The following is a 25,047-nucleotide window of genomic DNA, read 5'->3' on the forward strand; positions in this document are numbered from 1 at the left end:
ACACGTTCTGATAAAATCTTGTTATGAAACATTAGAAAAATGATACATCACATCTAAATTTCATCAACGGGAGATATTTATAACACAATATAATATATTTGTGATAGAATTTTGATATGATCTGCTAGTCGGATAGTATTGTTTAAAGTGGTAACTTTTGGCGGGTAGTGTATGAGGATAAGATACCGTAAAACGGGGTAACTTTGAGAATGCGGGTATCTTTGATAGTGCGAGACCCCCAACATATTAAACGAAATAACGAAGTTTCTGTCAATCAGTTAAGAAAAACGAATGCAAAAGTAAAGAGTATTAGTATGGCACTTTATGTCAAAGCTATTTTCGTTGGAATCAAGTTTATTTGAGGATTTTTAAGCAAATAATAAATATTTACAAGATTTTAGCATTTTCGCAACGCTTACAAACAATCTGTTCAACGACCACTATTTGATATAGTCATAATGAGTTCGTCACTTACCCATGACAGCCTAGGTATAGTAGAACATGAATTCGGTCTTAAATCTCTTAGCGAAAACAATTTTTACAAACTGGGACCATTTTTGTAATCTAAGTCAGAAATTTCCATATAGCGTTAAACGCCTAGAGGTATGCAACGCCCTATAAATGTTCCGTAATTCATTCAATTTTGTTCGATTTATACTCCATTATCAAAGTTACCCCAAACCAGAAAACCGACTTTCGATTACATGAAAAATAAAAAATCCATTCAGAATAAATCTTTTAGCAATCTATCAAGTGCAATCGATAGCTAGGATGTCAGTAGGGTAAGTGTTCCCTTAGTTGTGGGTGTTCCTATAGTTGCGGTAGTGCCGTTTTCACTGATTTTATTGCTTGAGCCACAGAACCGACTCTGCCAATCGACGTATTGGCTTGTTGATACACGGAATAGTTGAAAAGAGCGTTCAAATTGCTTTAAAACTGATGAAATATCACTAAAATTGCTAAAACTGTTCTTGCTTGTACCAATAGTTGCAGTAAAGTGTTCCTATAGTGGAGGATCCCATAAGAAAACAACGGATACCACAACTATAGGAACACAAATTAAAAATCAACCGCAACTAAAGGTACAGTGTACCAATAGTGGAGGTATTATTTTTCACTGACATGCCGTGGATTACTACGATGAAATCATTTTTCTCATTAAGTCAATGGTTGTTACTTCCCGTTACAACATCAACATGTGCATTAATTGCGCTTCTTGAATTAAGGCGGTTAAATGAAGTTCAATCGTGCTTAGTACCTCCACTATTGGTACATCTACCCTACTTGTTTTAAAAATACAAATTGTAATTCTTTGAAACAGCATGCATAAATATTGAAGTTTTCTTCGAAAAAACTATCAAAGTTATCCCGTTTTACGGTACACAGAATTTTGAACCTAATCCTTACTTTATCCTTCCTTTAAGGAACTTGCTTATCTTACTCGTGTAGTAAATTTTATAAAATACCGAAAATGAATTAAGGCTCCATAGAGCTTTACACGCGACTGAGCCTCGAATAAACGAACTAGTTAAACAGAAACTATAAACAAACAATTTCAAAACTTGGCGTCTGAAAAAAGCAAAACATGATTAACTACTGCCCTGAGTCCAAAACTAATTTTAGGAAATGTCCTGTACGTTACTGTCATTTAATAAACCAGAACTATAATAGTTAATCTGCTCACAACAAATACGAAAGCAAAGTTATTTGACAAGCTCAATTAGTACCAAAAAACTATGCCTCCAAAATGCAAAGCTTACGGCTGTTGTCTAAAATTAGAAACAAGCTTTGTAAGCGCGATCCAAGTGGCCCAAAATCATGATTCGCCTTGTCTGGGATAAAACGTCACGCGACACCAATTGTCGCATTCACAGCTCAGTCGTTTCTTGGGGCAACCAACAACCTCTTGAACCGCGAGGCGGTTTCGGGAAAAGTTCAAAGACAATTTGGTTCCTATTCAATTAGGGCAATAACGCTAATTAACATTTGATCCTAGAACCGGTACTACCTGTTGATTTTACGCTGTTATGTTGTTGTTGTTGGCTGCGAATGCCAACAGATTGAAGCCTGCTTCCGAAGACTAATCAAGCAAATTGGTACCTTGCTATGTTAATCTTGAGGTGGAGGATTTTTCGGAAACACTTGAATTACAAAGCATTCTCTCCTCTTTACTAAAGGTGATTATAAAACGAAGCCAAGCTTTGAATTTTCAAGTGCACAAGACGAGAGAATCTGACAACAGTTCGCGTTGAAAACCAATCATATTGTTTGCTTGCTGGTGGTGAAAATGGAATAGATTTTCAACGCGGAGCGCTGTTTGGTTCTCAAGTCTTGTACTCTTGAAAATTTGAGCTGTGGCTTTGTTCTATAATCACCTTAAGAACATATCTCCACAGACAAACAGACGTAACACTTAGAACAAATCTCGATCAAAATCATAGTCACGAGAACATGTACGCCCAATGCTAAAATTAGTGTATTTGGCCGACGGGCCAACAGATGGCGGTAGGGTGTAAACGTCAAACGCGAACAAAAACGATGCGAGCGCTGCGGGTGGCGGATTGGCCATCTACCATATATTTGAAACGACCGTCGCCGAGATCCTTCGGAAAGACTATTCAGCACACCAGCGACGATACACTGACGGATCCCTCTCCGTACGAGGTGTTGGGATAGGTATAACAGATGAAAATCTAGCAACCAGCCTCAGCCTCCCCGGACAGTGCTCTATCTTCTCCGCCGAAGCAGCGGCTATTCTATATGCCGCCACTGTACCTACTACCAGCCCTGTAGTCATCATCACCGACTCAGCGAGCTGCTTCACAGCGCTCCAATCTGAAACCCCTCGTCACCCGTGGATCCAGGGGATAATAAAAAAGGCCCCATGCGACGTTACCCTAATGTGGGTTCCAGGACATAGTGGTGTTCCTGGTAACGCAACCGCAGATTTCCTAGCAGGAACCGGCCCTTCTGGCCCCCGTTACAGCACTAGGGTACCCCTTGCTGATATTCGAAGGTGGGTGAAATCGACCCTACGCCAGACATGGCAAGCAGAATGGGCGAACTCACGAGGGGCCTACCTACGAAAAATTAAACGAAGCACCGACGCTTGGACAGACCTGAACTCGATGAAGGACCAAACAATAATCTCCCGGTTGAGATCCGGCCACACAAGGATGTCCCACAATTACGGAGGAAACCCTTTCCATCGGTCCTGCGAGATCTGTGACACGGGTAACACCGTTGAGCATTTCATCTGCAACTGCCCAGCCTTTGATAGCCCCAGACAGATGTATGGGATTTCTGGTAGCATACGAGAAGCCCTGCAGGACGACCTCTCTTCAATGGCGGCGCTTATCTCCTTCATAAAGGACGCCGGATTATACTTTAAGATTTAGATATATCGTCCATGTACAATTCACGTGATCGTAACCCACTAGCTGTTGTTGTCCCATCATAAGCATGTTCTGCAATAGTTTTAAACTTGTCCGTCCATTTGTTCGCTTTGAATGTTAGGCACATAAGAAGTGGCTCCTTATTGTACCCCTAGCTTTATGTTGTGTTAATTTGTGGCTTTTTGTCAATTAGTTTTATCTAAATCTCACTCGATGTAATAACTATGTGTCCCTAGACTAGTTACAATATTTTTGTTGTTTTTCTCAGGCTGGCCCTTCAGGCTTGTCCTGATTTTTTTAACCTGACTGGGGATGAACCTGCCTACGGCAGAAAATCCCTTCAATAAAAAGTAATTCAATTCAATTCAATATTTGAAACGACCGTTAAAAAGGTGGTCGATGGACAATGAAGAGAGTGTGACGTCTGTTTGTCTGTGATATCTCCTTGAGTACCAAAATTGTCTCTAATATGGCAGCTTACTTCCCCCTTCACTTTCCGCTCCCTCCTCCCACACTTCTCACAGTGTTTTGGAGAACGATCACAAAAAATGATTATTTGAAGTTACTAACCTTATTGGGGTGGTTTCTTAACTGAAAGCATTCCATAATGTGTTTTTCACAAATTACCAGTTTTTGAATGCAAACACGTAGTTATTGCTGTGATTTGTGTTGTAAAATACCACGCACTACCGAATCACTTCTTCTTCACGCACCGAGATATTGTTTGCTGGTTTTTCGGTGCCCGATCTCAAACTCACGTTTAATGGTATTTCTACTTACCATAGCAATTAATAAATCTGATGCGAAACACTAAAATTTTTCTCGCATTGTGCTCCTGGAAGCGATAAATCACTAAAATACATCGATTTGTGCGATGCCGGAACGCGAATTCACTGAGCCAACATTGTTTATGAATGGGATGCGCAGCTCTTACTGATTGAAAGTGATGTCAGTTTTTATATTTGGAAATAAAATTGTTTGGACATTCATACACTTGCTACAACCACGTATTTTACAATTTCATAACACTTAAAAGGTGTACAATGTCACAAGTGTTGCAAAACATTTTTATACATGAGAAAAAACAATATACGACGCAATTTAACAGCAAAAATGAATATTAGATATTATACAGTACAATTGACTGTAGACTTCAAATGCATACTGATGGCAACTTTCTCCGTCCGTGAGAAGCGAGAGAAGAGAGGAGAAAACTGCCAAAAAAGAGTAAACGAGACACGCATGGTGTGAAAAATGCTTATAATTTTGATCAAAAACATGTTTTCACTACCAAGTGAAATAAATTGTGATGTTGAGCTTTTATGAAGTTGTTGATGAATTCATATCGACAATAATACCTTTGTATGAAACGTGTGCAAGTAATACTGCCTACATAATTCTGTGGGTGGAGGTATACATGAAACATGATGATTTATTTTTGGCCGACGCACATAACATTGTGCTCCGCTTTGTTGGGTAGCTCGAGAGGGTGCTTTAGCGGGTGGCTCGAGAGGGTGGCAACATTATGTTTACGTGCTCAATGAACTTTCACCTTAACGTGTCAGTGTCTCTTTTAATCAGACTAAACACGTATATACTGATAGTTGAAGGTACATAGAGACAATTTTGACCTTGGCCACGTCTATACAATCATCTATAAAGCTCGAAATTTTGAAATTAAATCGTAACATTGATCAGATAATGTTACCTTGGACTACGATACATAGAAAATAGAAGTAAAAAAAATGTTTTTATCTTAAAACTTAGTCTTTAAGCTAAAATAAAAATTGAAACCAACTGACATTTTTTTTTCGCGATTTTGTCAACCCTCAATGCAGCATGGGGCTGACAAAATCGGGACATTACTGTATGTAGAACTATATCAATTGATGCTTATTTGAAATAGTAGGATTCCACAGAATTATTTGAAGGATTCTTACACAAATCGGCAATGTTGCTTAACAGCGATCGGAAACACGGAGCAATATGAATTTTCCTAGGCATCAAAACAGAATCTGCGAATGAACACGAACAACCATTCGGGTGCTTCATTCGTTCTCCCGACGCTATCGTCGGTTGATTTTCCATCGCTTGGTAATGTGAGCGGTACGATTCAAACTGCCTGCTCTTTGCGAAGAGCAGGAAAATATTCACTTCGATCACATTCATACGGGTTCATAACAAGCTGGTTTGCCAAGAAAGACGTGATCATCGCGCATTTCACGTCGTTAATGGATTTATTAGTTTGAAAAAGAACATATATTTGCATGTACCTGTACGTCGTTAATGGATTTATTAGTTTGAAAAAGAACATATATTTGCATGTACCTACTGTAGTTTATTTAAATGGTAGAATACCTGCAATCCCCCAGTCTTCTCATGTTCTCATTTTTTTCAACAACATTTAGGAAAAGTTAATAAAATTCAACAACATAATAACAAAAGCAATTTTTGTTTTTTATAGTGCGATGTTAACCTTCAAATCTCACTAATAAAAAGTGTTGAAATCGGTGCATTTTGCGATTCGCGTACATGCCATCAATATTATGTTGCAATTGTACCAACCATAGAATTACCATAGAATTGTGCAATTAGCTCAAGAGCGGTCGCGTTTAAAGCCATAGCCAGCAGCACCCAGCCACGCTCGTGCTGTGTACTTCAAGCGTGCTTTTGTTCGGCTGCGTGTACTCAGTACATGATGCAAGCAGCAGAGTGTTTGCTTGACTTTGCGAGAAGAAGCAACCTTGCAATGAATCGCGAGAATGAACAGCGCGTGGATAAATGAATCCTACGAGTGGAAAGGCTTCGCGAGCAACTTATCGGTGTGTTCATTCTGCTTCTTCGGTGTTGCATCAGTTCGCTTTTTGCGATGCTCTTCGTGACGCAAAAATGAAAATTGAATTTTGGCGAATGTTGGATCGCGAAGATGCGTAGATTATCGTTCGCAAAGAAGATCCATCGCAACACTGTTCCGAGTTGAACATAATTAGGGTAGAAGTACCAATTATGGCTATAGCACCAATTATGGCAATAGTGGGAACAAAAAGAGATTTTTCTTATTGTTTCACAAGAATATAACAGCTAATATTCACAGGAATGATAAACCTATTTGTTTTTGATGTTATCTAAACGTTGATAAAAACATTCGTGTAATAAGCTTCGAAAAATGAACATTTGAAAATTTTGCCTCACATATATGCCACCTTCTTAGCAGTTTGCTAAAAGACACCCGTTACGAAATGTATGTTTGCAACCGGTAAAAGTGCTTCAACCGATAAATGTGTGTTGCCTAGTGAGAATAAATGAACAAATTTAGCTGGTGAGCATTCAAATCTACCGTTTTAAGTTGGAAATCGTGTTATTTACACTATGTCGATAACTGGTACAAATAGTGTATGAGAGCCCAATTATGGCAATACTCTGGAGACGGTTTGTTTACATATTTTGATCAGTGAAATAAAAGAATTAAAGCTATTCTACGGGTGACTTCCACGACGGGACGGTTTGGTTAGACAGTATCTTCATGTTTTGTACTCAATTACTAAGATCTGTCAATCACACGCTCGAAAACGTTCGCAAGCGGAAGCTGCTGATTTCATGGTAGAGAAGGGGTTTTCAGCGAAACTCGATTTTAGAATTTTCGCTTATTTTTCGTTAAATTTAGGCGCTGGAAAGGTGATGTGAGTTCATTAATGCTGTTTTGTATCATAATTTGCATTTACACTACATTTTTTTTTAAGACACTACACGTTAATGCTTCCAGTGGGCTAGTTGCCCTTTGAAGGAAGCACCACACTAGACAACGAACTAGCATGCAACGCCCAGTGGCACAGTCGGAAAACATTCCTCTCGAAAAGTTTTTCGGCCTGAGGCGGGAATCGAACCCACACTCCTTAGCACGATGCGGCTAAATGCCTCGGTGACACTAACCGCACGGCTACGAAGCCCGAAAACTTGTGGAAAAAGGGTGCAAAAATATTGAAAAACAAAAAAGTTATAACCATTTGAATTTGAATATTGCGGTAAAAAATGAAGCTGCCGGTAGAGGGGTTAACCAATACCATATGAAGGCTCCTCCAAATCAAACCGGTTTTCTACGGCGACAGCAACAAACAATCGCTGCGATTTCGCTGCTGTTCCGCTGCATGCGTTGGTTTGGGGGAGCCTTAAGAATGCTAGACGAGCTCTGGACAGTATTCTTTGGTATAAGTTAATTATGTTTTCACAGAACGTCAGGCCAAACTAGCATAGAATCTGAACGAAAGCTTTGATTTAATCGTGAGCAAAATTATCACATAATCCCGAAAAGGATTATTAGAGAATTGTATAATATTAAAATTAAAGTTAGAGTGAGAAACAATTGATCAGGACATATTTAGTGACAACAGAAATATGTGTTATGTTTCTCTAAAAAAATGACTGATAAACGTTTGAATCCGTACAGAATATAAAGTATCATTGATTTTATCGATGGACAACATGTAATCCTTGTTTGTCATTTAAAAAAAACTTATAGAGGATATCTTGGTAGTGCCAGAGAAGGACTCTAAGCTAAACTGCGCACTATGGCCCTCCGAACATTTAGGGGGAATGGTCCTCCGGAAATCCAGGGTTTGGTGTCAGGCCCTGCAAGTCAGCCGTGAAAAAATCATGCAACGAATAATCAACAATAGAATACGAACCGGGACAATCGGCGAAGACCACAGTGACCTAAAGGGACCAGCGATTGGAAGCTCGGTACGTGGAACTGTTAATCTATCAACTTCATCGGGAGCACACGCATACTCGCCGAAGTGCTGAAGAACCGCGGATTCGGTATCGTAGCGTTACAGGAAGTGTGTTGGAAGGGATCAATGGTGCGAACGTTTAGAGATAACCATACCATCTACCAGAGCTACGGCATCTCACAAGAGCTGGGAACAGCTTTTATAGTGATGGGTGATATGTAGTGGCGCCAGATTGGGTGGTGGCCGATCAATGAGAGAATGTGCAAATTGAGGCTCAAAGGCCGGTTCTTCAACTTCAGCATAATACACGTGCACAGCCCTCACTCTGGAAGCACAGATGATGATAATGACGCTTTCTACGCGCAGCTCAAACGCGAGTACGACAGCTGCTCAAACCATGACGTCAAAATCATCATAGGATATCTGAACACACAGGTTGGCCAGGAGGAGGAATTCAGACCGACGATTGGAAAGTTCAGCGCCCATCGGCTGACGAACGAAAACGGCCGACGACTGATTGATTTCGCCGCCTCCAAGAATATGGCCATTCGAAGCACCTACTTCACTGCAACAGCCTTCCATACCGATACACTTGGAGATCACCACAGCAGACAGAATCACAAATCGACCACGTTCTGATTGATGGAGGGCACTTCTCCAACATTATTGTCGTCAGGACCTAGCGTGGCGCTAACATCGACTCTGACCACTATCTGGTAATGGTTAAACTGCGCCCAAAACTCTCCGTTGGTTGGTTGGTTTAACTTTATTAACGAGATTTTTAGCCCTGGGCTAGTTCATCTCGGGACCAACGGTTTTACTTCCCTTCCGAAGGAAGTCGTCACTATAACTTTTTACGTCATAAGTGACTATGTCGGGGATGGGATTCGATCCCAGGTCCTCGGCGTGAGAGGCGAGTGTTCTAAACACTACACCAGGTCCGTCCCCAAACTCTCCGTCGTTAACACCGTACGGTACTGACGGCCACCCCGGTACGACCTAGAGCGGCTCAAGCAATGGCCAGGAACCCAATATAGATTAACATTATTACGATAGGACAACTGCTGCAGTAGCTTGGCAGCGGCATACGCGCAGCACCTCGAGGCTGCATTACCGGAAGAGGGTGAGCTGGATGAAGCCCCTCTTGAGGAATGCTGGAGAAAGTAAAAGCAGCCATCAACAATGCAGCTGAGAGCAACGTCACGTACGTGGGACGGAATCGAAGGAACGATTGGATCGACGAGGAATGTAGGCAGATTCTGGAGGAGAAGAATGCAGCGGAGGCGGTCATGCTGCAGCAAAGTGGTGCGTTGTAGACGGAAACGGCAACAGCAGACCCGCCTCTTTCGGGAGAAAAAACGCCGCCTGGAGGGAACAGAGTTTGAAGAGATGGAACAGCTGTGCCAGTCTCAAGAAACACGCAAGTTCTATCAGAAGCTCAACGCATCCCGTAACGGCTTCGTGCCGCGAGCCGAGATATGCAGGGATAAAGATGGGAGCATTTTGACGGACGAGCGTGAGATGATCGAAAGGTGGAAGCAGCACTTCGACGAACATCTGAATGGCGCTTAAGCACAGGCAGTGAAGGTCGGGACAACGAAGGAAATGCCTTCGTCGGTATTGCGGAGGATGGAAACCAACCAGCCCTCACTTTGAGGGAGGTTAAGGATGTCATTCACCAGCTCAAGAACAATTAAGCTGCTGGTAAGGATGGTATCGGAACTGAACTCATAAAGATGGGCCCGGAGAGGCTGGCCATTTGTTTGCACCGGCTTATAGGCACAATCTGGGAAACAGAACAGCTACCGGAGGAGAAGACGGAAGAAATAATATACCCCATCTACAAGAAAGGCGACCAGTTAGATTGTGAGAACTTCGAGCGATCACCATTCTAAATGTGGCCTACAAAGTATTATCCCAGATCATCTTCCATCGTCTGTCACCTGTAGTAAGCGAGTTCGTGGAAGTTATCAAGCCGGCTTCGTTGACGGCCAATCGACCACAAAACAGATCTTAACTGTAAGGCAAATCTTCCAAAAATGTTCCAAAGCTTCCAAAGCTATGGAAAATCATGGACGAGAACAGCTTTCCCGGGAAGCGCACGAGACTGATAAGAGCGACGATCTTTCTAGAGGTAAATTTTACAACAACTCCAATAAATTTTCAAAACTTTCTTTCGAAAACTCATCTAGGATTCATTTTTAAGGAAGGAATTCCCTGAACAATTTTTGAGGCATTTTTCCAGGAACTCCTTTAGCTGTTCATAAAAAAAATCATCATAAATTCAAGGTGTAATAGTTTGAAAAAAATTCTACCCAATTCTGTTGAAGAATTTTTTGCAGAATCGGTTTGACAATTTTTACCATTTTCTTCTGGAGAATTTCTACAGGAAACTCGTAAATTCTTTCTCTATCATTTAAGGATTTGTTTCAGAAATTCATTTATAAACCCCTTTAGGAACTCCTCCAGAAATCTTCTTAGCAATTACTCAAGCAATCCTTTTCAGAAATTCTATAGGAACACTTTTCAGAATCTAAGGTTAATCCAGGAATCCGTTCCGGGTATTTCTCCAGGAATCCCATCGAGTATTCCTCCTCCAGGAATTTCATCCGAATAACCTTCCGTTCGCCCATTCCTCCGGGACCCTTTCCGAGTATATCTCTTAAAATATTCCTCCAAGAATCGCTGCCGGGTATTCTTCTAGGATTCCCTTCCGGATATTCCCCCAGGAATCCCTTCCGAGCATTCCTCTTGGAATCCCTTCCAGATATTCCTACAGCAATTCCTTCCGGGTATTCCTCCAGGAATTTCTTCCGGGTTTTCTTCCAGGGACCCCGTCCGGGTATTCCTCCAGGAATCCTTTTCAGATACTCCTCCAGCAATATCTTTTGGGTATTTCTCCAGAAATCCCTTCCGAATATTCCTCTAGGAATCTCTACTGTATATCTCCAGGAATCCCTTTCGAGAATATCTCCAGAACTCCCTTCCGAGTATCCCTCTAAGAATCTCTTCCGGGTATTCCTCCAGGAATCCCTTCAGAGTAATCCTCAAGGAATCCCTTCCGGGTATTCCTCCAGGAATTCTTATCAGATACTTCTCCAGGAATATTGTTCGGATATTCCTCCAGGATTTCCTTCCAAATATTCCTCCAGGAATCCCTAATGGGTATATCTTCAGGAATCCCTTCTGAGAATTCCTCTTGGAGTCTATTCAGTATATTCCTCCAGGAATTCTTTCCTAGTATTCCTCCAGGAATTCGTTTGAGTATTTCTCCAGGAATCCCTCCCGGGTACTCCAGACTATTACTCCTGAAATCCCTTCTGGCTATTCCTTCGGGGTATTCTTCCAGGATTCCCTTCCGGGTATTCCTCTACGTTTGCTTAGATTGCTCCAGGCCCCTCTTGGACTCTACCAATGATTTCGTCAGTATTTTCCTGACTGACGTCTCTAAGGGTTTTGTAAAGATTTAACTGTTCTTTCCAGCAGCAATTTAATTTCGGAGAGTCTCTCATGTATTTTTCATAAATTTCGAGCTCCTCTATGATTTCATCCGAATTCTCTTCAATTTATTTTCATGATTTATTCCAGATTCTAATCAAGGTTTCCCATAGTTAATCTTGATGTTTATTCAAAGACACCGATCGAGAATCTTCCAGGACTCTATCATCGATTTCGTCAGTAGTTTCTTCACAGGTTTTCCCAAAAGTGTGATGATTTTATAGTCTCTACGAACATATAACACCATTCTTTACAGCAGGGCTTTTTTTTATTCTTTTTTCATTAAGGGCAATATCAGGGAACTCTTCCATGAATTTTCCCAGCGTTAATTCAACGAACATCTTTATTTCTTTTGAACTACACTAGGGGTTCGGAGATTTCTTAAAACTGATTTCTGGAGTTATTATTTTATGGATGTTACCAGGACTTAAAAAAACTTCTAACAAATTAGTTAGAAGCATTTTTTTTTCTTGTTCTCCATATTTAAAAAAAATTTCTTCACGAATTCTCAAACTTGTCTTGAGATTATTTCTGAAATTATTCCCTAGTATTTTTTCATCAATTTCTTCAAAACTTCTCAGAGTTTCTCCCAAAAACTATTCACTTCCGTGCTTCCTCGGATTAGAACTGACTCTTTTTAAAGGATTCATACAGGCGTTTCTGGTTTTCCAATTGTTGAAGAAAATTTGGTTTCCACTTCGAAATATACCTGTTGTTATTCTATGAATCTTTGGTTGTGTGTTATGTTTGTTGGAAATACTCATTAAATAATATGTTTAATCTAATCTTCGATCATGTTCAGTTGGACTCAAACAACTTTCAACCTCACGACACATCGACTGGTTGTTTCATAATTGAAAATCCTTCAGCTGTCAATACCGGACCCCCACATATGAATATATGCATCCGAAATGTCGACTTAGTTACGATCACGATCGATCATAATCGAAACAAATTTGTTGTAAGAACTATTTCACATCATTTCCACGCATTCGACCTTGACCACCACCGGCAACTCCTTTGACGAGTAGATAGCCTTGAACACTTTGGACGTATTTGTCCGTTCAATGCTGAAGGGATTCGAATTAAGAAATTGGTCTTTGTACAGTTAAAAGCCCTAAACGTCCATTGCTGATACCGTAGGGCACAAACAGATTATTTGTCATTTCCAAACAAACAAGCTAGCTGGTGTTGAACACGAAGTAATTTATTTGAACTTACGGGTTTGCATAATCTTAGAGCGGGTTGCCGCCTTCGATAGTTGAAGCTACCCAGGTTACAGCCTACGACAACGTGGAAAATTGAATCCCCGCGAGCACCTCCCGGTGGCAGCGTAGGGCCGAATAAGGCACCTCAACCGGCTGCAGTTAAATTCTGTGCCAGTAGTGCTAATGTCAAAACAAACATGCAATCAACTCGTTCAATCCGGTAACGAAGTTGTTACTCTTATAAATATGAAGCATTTATAAAAACCTCTTGCTGACACGCACCGGTAGTTTAATCTCCCAGCTGGACCGCAGAGACCAGCGGCTAAATATTTTTCTCAAAATCATTCTTCGCGCACGCACGGTGTGATCCAGATCGTTATCATAAAAAAAAATCATTAAATCTGTACTTACCTTCGACAGCTCAACTGTACGCCTATACAAAATTGAGAAAAAAAAATCGTAGCCAACAAAAAATAGTTCAAAACTATAGGCAAGACACTGTCTAATACCGTAATCCGGGGGCAAATTGATCATTTTTTCACAACTTTTTGTCATGATTTCCTTTGGAATTCAAAAATTTTCAAACTTATTTCGATATAATCAGTACTTCATTGATCTCTATCAGTTTATGTTATCCATTTTTTATGAAATAAAATTCAACATTTCATAAAATTAGTTTTAATATCAAAAATTGAAAATGACATATTGGGACCAAATTGATCACTATTAAAACGTATTTTAGAATGTAAAATTTCTATATCTACTCAATTTGGGTCTCCTGAAACTAAAAATGATGTCAAAATTCTTACTACTCGTGTATATCATCATTTTATTGCAAAATTAAACTTTGTAAATCTGCGTTATTCAACAATAAACAGTTTAACGAGCAAAAAACTATTCTTGTAAGTACAGCATTATTTTCAGAAATGAGTTCAGCACTTCACACTGAAACTAACTTCACATTTTTCACACTCAAAGTTTGCATGCAGGCTTAGCACCAGCGAAATGTTTAGTATCGACATTTCCAACAGTACTGCTAACACCTCCTAAAACTGTGAATATTTATATGAAAAACTGACATTAATAAAAATGAAATAGTTTAAAACCATCATTAGACATCCATAAACTAGAACACATGGAATGTCTGTGATGGCAACGAAGTATTAAGCATTCTTCAAAGGAAATGCTATTTGCTGATCAAATTCATCCCAGTGAGCAATTTGCCCCCGGATTACGGTACTTTTATTATCTCTAATATCGGATGGAATCAAGTCTGCGTTTTATCAAGTATGGCATGACATATGTGCGGCGTACAAAATAAACACCCTGTTAGTAGCTGAGAGTTACAAACTGGTTCTAAAACGATACAAAATTCATATATTTGTAAAAATAAACGCTTTGTTTATGCCTTGTTTTGTGCATAATACTAGTAGTTAACTCCACTTGCCTGTACTTTCGATTTTTATTGCCCCCTCGTTAGTTATCAGTTGAGTCCCTCAACGACTCGTGTGCGTACCGATATGTCGGCAGAAGGAATTAAATGGAGACAGTCTTATGATTATCATTGTCAGCATTAAGGTTTTTATAAGCTACAAATTAATATCATCTAATGCCAGTTAATTCCGGTAATATAATCAAAGATGTCTTGCCCTTAGGTTCAAAACGAGTTTATTAACTCTCCTTCTCATTTTTTTCTTGGAGTGTCTTAACTCTGATAATACTTTTGATAATTTTTGGTCAACAATATTTTAAGCTAAGCCGTTTTCAAGGCGAAAAACATCAAGGACATAAATAACAAATAGTTTAAGAATCAATCAATAAGCGACTGGCGATTTTTTGTGGTTTTGGTTACGCAGTGTGTGAATGACCCATATGCCCCAGTTCGTTGTTTCTAAACGACCCGGTGAAGCAACGCGTTGGCGCATCGCTTTATCAATTTTCTCTCAGCCGTTATGTCGCTACTGCTGGTTTGTTATTTTTTTATCAACCAGCGCAGAGTTTCAGAGTTATGGCTGTTGGTTTTGCATAGAGAGTCTGATATTTTTTACTATTTTAAAAATATCTATGGCGGGATTAGGTGGTGATCTCATTGCGCCATTGAACTGCCTACTCCGTCACCACCATGATGTGTAGTACTTGTAGTCCATTTCGATGGGATTCATGAACAATTTTCATAATGTCGAGATGAAACTAGGAGATTTGTTGTTGATCTGCAACGGTTTGCAACGGTGACTTTAAAAGTGTAAAGTAAAAAGGTTTAATACGACCAACCTAAGCAAACATCTCCATATTGCAGTAGGGGAACTTACGTATTCTCGGCATACAACACCACTAAATTTATGGAGACTAAAACGTCCTGCACTAATTGCGAAACGCTCTAGGGGGATGGGAAATAGGCTCAAACAAAATGGAGCGCGTGTTTGCCATTTCAAGTTTGTTGAAAGTAGCAAAAACTGGGTCCACAAGGTTACCTATATAGAAGTTCAAATACGAAAGTAAGGTTTTTGAACTAGCGCCACTTGGGCGGTACCATTTTGCATGAGTCTGCAAAGATTGATCGTTGGTGTTATTTTATGCTGAAGATTGATCTGACCCAACCTAACCGTAGCCACAACCTAAATGAGGCAAGATTAAGCTTTTAGCAATCTCAGCAAGAAAAAGAATAGCAGCGAAAAAAAAACAGATCGATATCTATTGAAAGTCGCCAAACGCGAAAAAGCACATAATACACTGTGTGAAACGCATAATACGAAACCATATGGGTGATTAAATTTAATAGCACCATATTCATAATCCCACCTTTATTTAGCCTCAGACTAGAGACTGCAGAAGGTCGGTTATCTCGAAGAAACACAAGGTCACCTGCGCCATTGCTCCGGGTAGCACAGGAAGGGCACAATACTGCAGAGGGTGCCCTGGTACTCCACAGGCTTCGTTAGCGGTTAGGATTTATTAAAACCCCCTTAAGCGCGGTACGCATCACACCATACATTAGGGATCACCTGTGAGGCTTAATACCGGAACAGGTAGTCCGTAGTGTTAATTCTTAGCCAATTGAAACAACCGCTACCGACACTACGCAGCTATCTAGGCTGCTATTTTTCTGCTAATAATGGTCTGAGGAGCACCTCGTGCGCACGGATTGCGTGGACACGATCAAGTGCACGTCTTGTAATAAATTGAGCTCTCCTCGGAAACTTGATCGGTGTGGACCGATTAACCGCCACAGTTGATTGCTTCATATTTTTGATATATGGTGAAGCCTCTGCGGCCACCGACATTTGAACGCGCACCGGTGCCACCTCCTCCGATTAATTTGAACGAGGTGTTAGGTGGACGCAGTTTGGCCGATTGCTACCGACAAAGACTTTATTTTTGAATCGTATTTATTTCGATTGATGTGAACTTTGGAAAATATAAGGTGGTGTAAACCTTGATCGAGTTGAAAACAGGAAATGATATCATTATACTGTGACAACAAAATTACAGGTTTACATCTAGCAGGTTTTTGACTTTGGCAGAATGTGGATGATCTTTCTAGGGTCAAACTATAGACGAAATAAGGGCTTTGAAGTTCTGTTTCGTGACTCTGTAAAAAAAAACAAGCAGTAGCAGAATTTTTTTTATGTCGGTTCTTTTCACCTGCTTATAAGAGAAAACACGCTTCCAATTTACTAAACCTAAATATGTAACGCATTAATCGTGGCAATAGAAGATTGCAACAATTTTTATCTAAAATTATCAATATTTTTTTTTTTTTGAGGGAGAGAGAGGGAGTTTTAGAATCATTTTCAAAATTTTATTTTGAATTCTCTGCAGAGCTTTCTTCCGGACATTACAACAGCTAGTCCATATTGGTACAGCATACAACATGGCTGGCCTGAAAATTTGTTTGAAAATTAAAAGCTTGTTCTTAAGACATAGTGTCGATTTTCTGTTAATAAGTGGATACAGACATTTTATATATTTGGCTTGAATGCCCTCAATGTAATTTTTGAAAGTTAAAATTTTGTCTAGCATAAGCTCTAGGTACTTGACTTCATCGGACCAATTTATTGGAACCCCACTCATCCTGACAACATGTCTGTTCGAAGGTTTCAGAATAAGAGCTTCTGGTTTATGTGGGCATATTATAAGTTGAGTTTTAGAAGCATTAGAAGAAATCTTCCATTTTTGCAAGTATGAAGAAAAAAATATTCAAACTGTATACGTTATACATCCAAACGTTAAACGAAGAACATTGACTCTCACTCCACTCACATCATCATATTCATGCCTGTTCAATTTCATCATCGCTAAACAATTGTCTGCCCATAATCCTGTCACGACCAAAGCCCATCGCCGGCAAATCCATCAACGTTCAATGCCATCAAGTGTCAAGTTTGCCGCTGGTTAACCGAAAATAGAAGCTGACAAGTTTTTCACAGCATTTTCCTGATGAATCGCAAATTTCCGGAAAAGGTGAAGCCGCAGCAAGCATCGCAGTCGGTCGATGTCGTATCGTGATAGCTCTTAGTAGTCTCGTCGTCGTCATGTTCTCTGGGGAAATACCCGATGGCAGACTAACCCATCGACCGGTCGACCGACCGTCTGGCCAAAAACGAACCGATGCTTCAGAAACTGGTCTCAGCATATGGAAGAGAAGCATGAGAAACACACCCAAGACGAGGCATAAATCAATTTATATTGGTTATCTGTTCCGCCGGAGCTGCATGCTTCTTTTACATCTTGGTGTCGGTCGTTTTTCACTTGGAATCTCGAATTCCATCAAATTAATGAGCTTAATGGGAGGAATTTGGACACTTCTCTGGATGGTGTTGGAAGGGGAACGAGGTGTTGGCATGAAGAATTTCAGAAGTGCCAATCGAAGCTTATTGAAAAGACATGATTGTTGTTGAAAAGAGATTTGAACAAAAACAGTATCATGCATTTCAAACTCGAACAGCTATTGGCAACTGGATATTCACCGAGTTTTATGCTCATACCTCGTAAGAATTTCAATTTTAGTAGGTAGTATTGATTGATTGGATTGTTAATGCATTATTACGTGTAGATACATAGATAAAACTACAACAAAATGCAGAATAAATTGCTAAGATCAGCCTTCTATTGCGCAAATAGCAACTTTCGCAAAGAAAGCTCTCAGTTAATAATTGTGGAAGTGGTCATTGAACACTAAGCTGAGAAGCAGGCGCTATCCCAGTGAGAGTGGAATGCCAAGAAGAGAAGAAGATTTGTTAATTCACTGTAAAACATATACCTACAACACACAAAAAAACCGTAAAATTAACACAAAGCTATACAACTTTAACCAACCTCTGGACTACAAGAATTAAGTGTGTGGTCCATGTTTCACAGATAAAATTGCACAGTTTCATTGAATCTGACGTTATAAAAACAATAGCATAGAGTTTATTCAAAACCAGCTACGTCCGTAGATCGAAATCTAAACCTAGAAGTCTGAGATATCGAACCTACAATTAAGCTAAACTAATCCACCGAACGAAACAATTTTACGCAGATGATTTATATCGATTTTTAATCGAAAGCCATAGGCTGTTCACACCTGCAATTAAGCCATAATCACAGCAACAAACTCTGCTCCAATCATTCACGGCAAGTGTAAATTCGACTAAACCATGGACCAAACAATGTCTCGTAACCTCTCCTAGAAGAAAACGAGCTGACCCCTTGTTCATCTACGCACAACAGGCGTTAATTGCTTATGCTGCGAAGCGTGCCACTAACTGACGAGACTGTTGCTGTCATTGTCGCTGTTGGAACTCCGAAATCCCTCGACCTTTGATTGCGCACGGCCAACCGGTCCACACACAGCCATACAAACCCGACATTTGTTCCCCCGAGCTGAACGCATTGCCGCATTTGCTGCAGACCGACCCCAAAAGTGGTTGACTGACAGCTCCATCGGACAGCTGCGGGCTATTTTTCTCATATACAACAAATCTATCAGTTTGTTGTTCTGGGCGAAGGGCTCTTTCTCTCTGTCTCTCTAGTCGCTGCATGGAAGGGCTTCTCGGCGGTCAGATTTGCTCCGGTGCGCTGCACAGAGGAGTTACTAGACTAAACTCGTGGTAATAATTTTGATATTTTTCTTAAGGCGAAGTAGGCCGTCATTGACATTTGTATCGATGCATCGATGATTGTGGCTAATTTGTCACACGATTGCAAATTGAACAAAATTACTTGGTGTTGCACTGACATAGTTGAAAAAGTATCAGCACACTTTCTGCATGTAAGCGCAAGTACGCTACTTTCTGAATCAATATTACTTATGATAAATGAGTTTTATAACTTTGAAATTGTAAGCTGTAAAATCAGCATGGCTGTCAAAACGAATGACGGATTACCTAGCCTTTAAGATAACTAGTATATCACATGTTATGGTAATATTAAGCAGACGTCAAATACGTTGAAAAAAATGCAATAAGATTGCAAATAAGTATTTTTTTTGCAATTAATTTATATTTTTTCCGTTTTATTTGTTAAATTATTGTTTTTCTGTTGGCCTGCGAGGTTTGACAAACTATAGTCATATTTGATTATTTCAATGTTCTACTAGCTTGATCTTTCAGTATTAGCATAAACTTTTTTTTTTATTTAAATACTATTTTTTAAATATATATCATAAAAAGCTTAACTTCAAATTTTGAAAGCACTTGCTAGAAACTGGATTATAAGCACTTTTCTGTATAGTTTAAACAATCGCTAGAATAAGGGGAAGAGCCCCCAGTACCGGGCTCCGCAAAATTCATATCTTTGAAAATATTGGTTTTGTAAAAAAATCATCGTTTATGATAAATATCAACTACATTATTGCTTACAAAGAGGAATTTGAAAATATAAATACGAATTGTGGAACTGTATTTTGATGATGTGTTTTTGTATAATATAAACAAATCTTAGAAAGTGTTCTCTAATACCAGAAAAAATCTTGAAAAGTTTCGAAATTATTTAATTTGCATCAAATTATGTTGTAACTTTATGAGATTGTACGACATTTCTCAGAATGACGTTACCCAGAATGAGACTTTACCCAGAAAAAAAAATAACAAGAAATTTTTGGGCTGTTAAAATCCAGGTGAATGGTAAATAGTAAATAGTAAACTCATTTAACTTAAAAATTCGAGGAAAACCAAATTAAAGTTTTCATTGGTAAAATATTTTTTTAACGACAGCACTTCCGATTTATTGCAGTCTTTCATTTATTAATTAGAAATCTTTGGAACCATTTATGAATTAGAAATTTTTAGAACCGCTTGGACGATTTTTATATATTTTGACGATTTTCTCCTTACAAATTTCAAGCTGGTTTAGCCCCTCCTTAAAGTTGATAGATTCTGTTAAAATTTTTACAGTAATTTATTGTAGTCTGACTAATGTGGGCCACTCTCGTGCACACAGACTACGATATTTTGTAACTGTTAAGCTTTGCTGTAAAAAGAAAATATCAAAGACAAGAGAAATTTTCTAGTGTAATTGTGATTCATTAATCTACATAATTACGAAGACAATAAACCTAGGAAGATCAGCATATGTTCAAAAGAAGGGATAATATGCTTTGCAAGCAAAAAAAAAACATTCCATCAATTTATTCCATTAATTTAATTTGTACATATGAAGAATATTACATAAATATAAACCACCCTTTGGAAATACAGTTAGAAAGAACAGCCAATTTTAAAAGAAGAAAGAATAACTATGAAAACAATAAAAATCAATAGCTTGGGTCAAGTTTGATCATAAAACATAGTATGACATATGTAAGAGCAGCTTATTTTGAACGATTGTGCTACTTTTCTCCGAATGACGGTTCCCCGAATTTCGTTTCAACGAACGCCAGTTCCCATAATGCCAGTACCCCGAATACTCTATTTCCCCGAATAGCCTAGTTCCCCAAAAAATATTTAGCTCTTATAATTGTCATAACTTTATGACTCTTCTTTACTTGATTTGCGGTTCTTTCGAGTTTCACCATCATCGGCATTTTTGGCAAAATGTACTTACATATTTATTCGAGGATAACCTTATAATCTACATTATCTTCTTCTTTTAATTGCTTATCATCCTCTCTAGTCCCCAAAGACTATTCTTGCACCTGTTTGAACTGCATCACTTTTCAGGGAAACGAGTCATTCGGGAAAATGTCTTTTGAGGAAATGGGTCATTCGGTGAGCTGGCATTCGAAATGATTTTCAGGAAAATGACAGTAGCAACATCATGTTAAGCAGATGTAAAATTGTTAAACAGTTTTTTCCCCTTAAGATTTTGGTTGTTGAGCCACGTACACAATTATTTTGAAATTTCCAACCCCCATCTTTCGTCTGTCGTCCGTACAAACCTTTTGAAATTTGTATAGGCCGTGGTCTTTGGCCAAATCATGCACCCCCATAGATGACCAAGTGGTTTATGGACAGCCCTAGATGGTTTGCCTGAGAAAAGGGAAGCAAACACTCGCCTTTTAAAATATTTATTTTTTGACTCCATCCTTTTAGATTTTATTTGCTTGAGATCCATAATAATAATTTTGACCAAATAATATTTTGGGTGAATTGACCCCTGGCTCCGCAATTTGAAGTTTCTGGGAATTCGAATCAATTCAGCAGTTACATTTTTTAACGATAATAAAACTAAATAACCAAATTTTTTTTTTACTCTTTTATAACGTATAAAAACGATTCTGGGGAATGTCCTGTTCTGGGTAATGTCCCATTCTGGGGAATGGATTTCTGGGGAATGTCCCATTCTGGGGAATGGAATTCTGGAGAACGTCATTCTGGGGAATGACTTTCTGGGGTTTGGCTTTCTAGGAAATGTCCTACAACCCTTAATGAGTGAGTGATTTGTAGTTGATTCAAAAAATTTTGGACATTGACATAGGAAATTGTTGTTCAAAGTAACAATTATGTAATTGAAAAACACCTTCAACGATGTTGTCCTGAATGATCATATTGATTGAATATGTTGTACCATGATTGTCAAAAACAATGAAAAATAAATGCATTTTGAAAAATAGGTGTAGATGTTATTTCTAACCAATCAGGTTATCCAAAACTGGGGGACAAGATATGCAAAACTAAAATCATGTTTGCACAATTATTAAAAAAAAATAAGTAAAATTAATTTATTGAAATATTATATGATTGATTCTAGGGGCCTTCCTGAGCCGAGTGGTTAGAGTCCGCGGCTACAAAGCAAAGCCATGCTGAAGGTGTCTGGGTTCGATTCCTGGTCGGTCCAGGATCTTTTCGTAATGGAAATTTCCTTGACTTACCTGGGCATAGAGTATCATCGTACCTGCCACACGATATACGAAAATGGCAACTATGGCAAAGCAAGTTAATAACTGTGGAAGTGCTCATAAGAACACTAAGCTGAGAAGCAGGCTCTGTCCCAGTGAGGACGTTAATGCCAAGAAAAGAAGAAGAAGATGATTGATTCTGTCCTTGCTAGTGTATTTTAAAATATGTTTTTCATATGCAACAGCATTGAAACTGTAAGGTGATACGTTATTTTTTAACAAATTTCAAATATTTCTAATTTCTAAAAAAAAACATTCATATTTCAAGGAGGTGTTATTTCACACTAACATTCCTTTCGCAAACAACTATCTCTTCTTGTGATACATCATCTTGGTGGGATCATGATTTCTCAATTTTTCGAAAATGTCCAGTATTCGGTGCTGTCCGGTACTGGGGGATCTCCCCCAACTAAGACTTATAAGGATGACAATGAATATTCTTCTCTCATGCCTTTCTGCGCTATTTGATCTGAAAAAAATAAAGAAAAACTTTCACAAAAGATTTTTTATGTTCTCTAAATTTTTTAACATCAATTGAGAAGGATTAAGATAGAATAAGAATTTTCACAAAAAAGGCTGCTTTTTTCTTGAAATATGGGTAGAAATTGTCACAGAATCTTGAACCTCATTTCACAGAAAAACTTGGGTACGATTATCATTCAATCTATGGATCTAAATCCTAGCCAGAATAACCATTGATCCCGGCATGTGATTCAACCATAATTTTGGAAGGATTTCGACGTAATCCACGGCGTGATTCCGACAGAATCTAAGACAAGCTGCTAATTCTGGTATTTTGGATAGGATTCTTATAAAATCATGAACAACAGCCTTACAGATTCCTGAATTTTGAAAAACAATGTTCAAAATGATCAAAATTTCTACGGGATCATAGGGACAATATTTCCGAATCCTACGCAGAATTTCCATTTAATCATCAAGAATTCATTCTTGCAACATTTAGGACAGAATTCTTGCAGATTCCTGGACCTAAAATAATATACTAGATGGGAATCTGACAGAAAAGTAAGATTTCTAACTGAACTCTAACACACCATTCCCACATTGTCTATAAAAGAATTTTTTAAATTATCCTGGTGTAAATTGTAACATTTCGGGACACGGTAAAATTGCTTGTTCTCGGGTATTGAGTTTCTGATGAGGTGTTGAGATAATTTCGTTTTCAAATTCGCCAGTCCAAATTCACCACAAAACAAATCTTCAACAAATTTTGGGCTTCGGAACTATTTTAAAACAATTTAATTTTTTTTTAATCAAATTAACTTTCAATTTAGACAACATAGCATTGACGTATTGCAAATTTGTTGGAATATACATATGAAGCCAGAAGTATGCTTGCCGATATTGGAAACCACAGGAAAAAGAGTCAACGTTTAATTAACGTTAAAATTGTGACTGCTACATGAAGGTTTCATTCATATTTCATATTTCATAACACCCAAAATGAACATGATTGACACCCACCCACCCCCTTGTAACGCTTTTTGTACGAATATTCTAAAAATTTCATAGAGTCGAAGCATCCTGAGGACACCCACCCACCCCCTACAGCGTTATGAAATTTATGAATGAGCCGAAACAAATTTCGTGATGAATTTACAACCTTATCCAATCCATGAAATAGATCTCAAAAAAGATCTAAAAGTAGCCTGTTCTTTGAATAAGAATGCCAATTCATAATTAAAATAAAACTTCTCGCAAATGCCTGCTTCTGTGTTTTGGCCTGCGGTTCAAAAAGGTGCGGCAGACCTAAGTAACAGTAAACTCTTTCGCATCGTTCTACCCTTGAAATTACGAACCTCCTTAACTTTTCGATTGTCGCACGAATTTCTGTAACGCGAGTAGTCGCGCGTTGTACTCTGCACAACACCCTTGGTTTTTCATGTTCAACATGAAGTACCTCGCAATTTAGATTTGATATAAAAAAAAACACCGCTAGCACATCACAGCTCACCATAGTAGCATGTCCGAAAGAACTTGAAACTATTGATAATAAATCTTCGAGCTGTTTAGTAGAATACCCATAAATAGATGAAAAAAACGAATTTAGTACTATACCATTTAATTTCACTAGAGTTCCACTCTACTGGAATTAAATTGAAACTATTGACAACCAGAGCTACAGGTCCAAATCCCTGATAAAGGTGGATGACTGTGATGGCTATGACCGTGGTCATCATGTAAAGAACAAGCGGACAATGCTGTACCGTGTCAGCACCGAGGAGGCAGCCCCTCTAGCACGATGTAGGTAGCGCAACCCTGGTTCGATGGCCTATCGAAGACTCTTCACCAACCAAGAAAGGCAAAAGTTAAGCAAAAGGATTGATTTTACGGCAATAGACCCGGTAATGAATAAAGGACAACGGTTGGAAAGTTGGATCTTGGAACGTGAGAACTTTGAATGAAACCGCGCGTGTTGGGCTCCTGGCTCGTGAACTGCGGAATGTCGGCGTGAACGTGGCAGCTATCCAGGAAATACGCTGGCCAAGAATTGGAGAACGCGAATTCCGCGCGGTGAATCCCATCGCCAATACTTCATTCAAGTACTACATCTACTACAGCGGCGGCGACAGAGCAGAACGTGAAGTTGGTTTCATAGCGATTGGGAAGCAGCCTTCATTCCATTACCAATGATAATGGCCTGGGGCTAGTAACCTTCGCTGCTGCTAGAGGGATGGTAATAAGCAGTACCTACCGTTTTGTCTCAAATTCCGAACAGACTCATATTCCGAACACTCGGTTTTTGTATGGCGATTTGGTTGAAATGTTTCGCTGAAATATGTCACCATATAACAAGAAAATGGCAGTCAATTGCAATTCTACTTTACCGTCTCCAATATAAATTATACCGCAGGAGTAGTGATGATTCTCTAGTTTGA

This window comes from Aedes aegypti, chromosome 2, assembly GCF_002204515.2.
Source record: "Aedes aegypti strain LVP_AGWG chromosome 2, AaegL5.0 Primary Assembly, whole genome shotgun sequence".
Lineage (NCBI taxonomy): Eukaryota > Metazoa > Arthropoda > Insecta > Diptera > Culicidae > Aedes > Aedes aegypti.